This window comes from Pinus tabuliformis, chromosome 3_2, assembly GCF_031772625.1.
Source record: "Pinus tabuliformis cultivar Carrire ecotype Pingquan chromosome 3_2, CPIR1, whole genome shotgun sequence".
In the NCBI taxonomy this organism is placed as follows: domain Eukaryota; kingdom Viridiplantae; phylum Streptophyta; class Pinopsida; order Pinales; family Pinaceae; genus Pinus; species Pinus tabuliformis.
Genome location: NC_142302.1, coordinates 383,430,625 through 383,434,692, shown reverse-complemented (window position 1 = coordinate 383,434,692; position 4,068 = coordinate 383,430,625).

Here is a 4,068-nt window from a genome sequence, read left to right as displayed (position 1 = left end):
TTTACTACGATAGTGCACTCCTTAAATGTGGTAGTAGCGAAGCTACAAACCACTCGCGATGTTGTCCATCTATTAGATTCATATTGGCTTCGTGAATTGTACATTTCAGCCTCTAATCTAGTTCCCAAGGAATCTCACCTGGTAGCATTGTGAGTTCTTTAAATCCCACAATCGACTACGCTTCAGACTTAGGCCTGCTAAATTCTCTATTTAGCGTTGTTTGGATATCTGTGACTCTGGCATTTGGGTTATCGTTGGAGTACTTAATATACCAGGTTAGCGTGCGATCCTGCAGAGTGCTAACCAATGTCGCTTTCTTTATATGGTCATCTATAACACCTTGTGCTTCCCATACAGCTCTTACAATGAACCAGAATTGGTCCGATCTTCATTTCCAAAACCTTTGAACACAGGCAACTTCACTGTGTTTGCCATACTAAATCGCGATGGTGGTGGAGTTGGTATGGGTGAAGATGGAGGTGATGGCGGTGAAGCCAGTGGTGGTGTGGGTGGAGGTGGTATTCGCATGATTCTTTACCTTATCAGATGAATAGCACTTCACGGAGAGACCTTCGCAAGCTCTTCCCTGTCCCCTCGTGGAGGTGAAATCAAGGGGCTATTTTATGGACCCTTATTTCCTTTGTTCCTGTAAACATTTCCGCTTCGCGTAGCTCTGAACATTAAGGTAACTGCATAACTCGCTTTTCGCACAACAACATTTTAATCCAAGTATTCAAATACTTTACGTACTTATCTCGTGGTCCTTTGAGAAAGCGTCACTCTGCCTCGCTATAGCTGACTGAGGTGTCAACCGCGAACTCAGTAACAAATCCTCCTATAATACGATCGAGCCAATGATTGATGGCGTGCGCGATCTTATCCTCTGATGCTTCCAACCTTCGCACTAGCTCTGGGGTCCACACAATAGGACCGTCAAGTTTCCACCTTCCTTGGCTATCTTCTAGCTTCGTGATCCACTCATATAGCTCAGTAGGGAAGGACGTGAAAAATATTTCGTGGATCTCCGTATACAGGTAGCTGTCTAGCCACTCTTCTTTTGACAGTCGCGGGTTTCTATTCTCCTGCACCGCGAACTCGTGAATTCTTTTGTCCAACCAACCTTCGATTTCTTTCTTAGTTGGATTCCAATGATACGACATCACACATGTCTCATGTAGATTATGGTCCCAGCAATGGAACCATTTGTTGGCTTATGGGGGCCTGACCCAAGTTCAAATTTATTTAGCCAAACAAATCCCTACACTACTGGCCCTTTCGGCATCATTCCGTGGAGCATGTACTAAAGTCTCACCGAAGTAGAATGGGGGGATGCTGGAACCAAGTTTTGGCACCCTTGAGATGGATGTGATGTCGATTTAGTCCAACTATGCCTGCCTTCACGCAGGTTTCTTCGCACTCTGTTCTAACCTTCAATACCTTCGCAATTTGTTACAATCATCTTTCGTGCTGCTAGGGCAGCGAACTGTGCTATTTCCCAAATTAGACTAAGTATCTTACTTATCTTATTACCAGATCTTGATTCTCTTCTCTTAAACAGATATTCTAACATGTGTTCGCTTAGCTTATATAGTTATACACATTCGCGCATCATATAAGCATTAGAAGTGAAATTCATACCCAATATAATAGATGCATAAACAGAAAATAAATATGCAGAAATGATAGGAAACTTCTCTTTATTAATTCTTCCAAATGATTACAGACTCGACTCACCCTACGCACTCACCTACAGGGGTCCGCGCACTCAGCTGCGGACTACTGGGCCACTATGCACTCAGCTGCAGGGGTCCACGCACTCAGCTGCAGACTACTAGGCCTCTGCGCACTCAACTGCAGAGCCTCTACCTATGCTACGACCCAAAACTAGACTTTACTCTTCAGAACTATTTCACGTACATCATATGTTTTTCGTATTATTAATTGGCTTAAGTACTTAGAGCTTCGCTCTATTTATACAATCCCATGGTCTGTGGATCTTTTATAGCCGACATTACATTATCAAAATTAAGGGTGGACAACCTTATGACTCTTTAACAACTACGTGCTTCGTGCCCACAAAATGCGAAGTCTTTACATTGGAATTACAAACTTGAACCAAAATCTGGGCTCTTAGCCCCAAAACTGCCCTTGGGGGATCCCGCACCCAACAAGGTTCCAAAAATTCACCATTATATGATTCATAAGCAATATGGCCTTCCACACCCACCACGTGGGAATCAATCATGTCCAAGTAGAAACATTGGTTCCTAAGCATCCCTTTGATGTCTTTGAAGGAGGTGAAGACATTATACCTCTCTATTTTCTTGTCTTTCAAGACCAGACCCAAGAGGGTCTTCATTTTCTAGTTCAAATCCACAAAATTGAATTATTGCTTCTTCCGACCCCTGGTGTGCCTAGGGTTATGAATGCATGCCAAAAAATCCTCCGTGATCTCAAATTCCAAATGAGAATGCCTTTGAATCCCTGCTTCTCCAACTTTCGAATTTATTTTCTAGTATTTAGTGGAACCACAATGAAATAGGTGGCATTTGAGTCATGAGCAAAGAGTTGCTCTCCTTGCTAACCTTGAGGAACACTACCATATTCTCCCCAATGACATCTCATTCTATGCCTCGATGACATGGATGAAACTCTGAGGTAACACTTTGAACAATTGTTATGAATACCACTCCCTGCAAAATAATAAGAAAATAAACTAGACCCAATAACGACAGGACCCAGATGCCACCCTATAATATTGTCTCCATAGCTTAGAACATAAACTCCAGACTCGACATAGAACCTATCAAGAGAGACAAAAGGCTCATCAACCTCTATATAGGATTCGAACCACAATACCATTAAGCATAGAGAGAGGCCCAAAAAAAAACACTAGCCCTAAACACCAATTCTGCAAAAATAACCCCTAAACGACAACCTTCAGGGGCGATTCCAATCTTGCCACAAAGTTAGCACATCAGTGCCCTAAAACTTCAAAGCAATAAAAAAATGACTGCCCAAAATTTGACCATAACCCGTGACTTAGAAACATGTAAAGAAAAAATCCATCCCAACCCTGAAACAAAGTCTAAGACTGGAAACCCAAACCTAATGACAAAGACTCTGAAGCCTCAAACTAGACTCGACATTGTTGAGCAATAGAATGTCTAGAAAAACTAGGCAATAAAAAGGAACAACCCGATAAACCACGAATGAAGCGACAATTGAGAAAGACGCCAACCTTCAAACACTACAATAAAACAGACAATTTGTGTTAAATTGAGCACCAGATTTTAGTGCATTTTTTTCTCAATTGGAATGAGCGGTCTTGCACTAAATCTAGCTCTATTGTACAATTTTTAAAGTGCCCTTTTTTGCACCAAAGTTTGCATCTTTTTTAAGCCAAATTTTGCATCCCTTTCTGCATCATATTTTGCACCAAGATTTGTATCTGGTTTTACAACAAGTTTTTCTTCTAGTTTTGTGCCATTTTTTACATCTATTTTTGCATCATTTTGTGTTTTCTGTCTTTTGCCATTATTTTCTTCTAGTATTGTGTCGTAATTTTCATCAAGTTTTATATAATATTTTGGATCTGATTTAGTGTCTTTTTTTGCATTCAGTTTGTGCTATTTTTTGCATCTAGTCTTATGCCATTTTTTGCTTCTAATTTTGTACCTATTTTTACATCTATTTTTGTGCCAGTTTTGTGCCTTTTTTTTGCACCATTTTTTGCATCCAATTTTGCACCATATGTTGAATCTGATTTAGCACCAAATTTTGCATCCATTTTTGCATCATTTCTTGCATCTACTTTTGTGTTTGATTTGTCTCCCTTTTTTGCATATTATGTTGCACCATATTTTGCATCATTTGTTGCATCCAATTTAGCATCAATTTTAACACCATTTATTCCATCCAATTTTTCATCCTTTTGAGCATCCAAATTTGCATCCTAAGTTGAACCATGTGTTGCGTCCACCTTTGCATCTCATTTTGTGTCTAATGTTATGCTTAATTTTGAGCCATTTTTTTCATCTACTTTTGAATTTGTTTTTGCACCAAGTC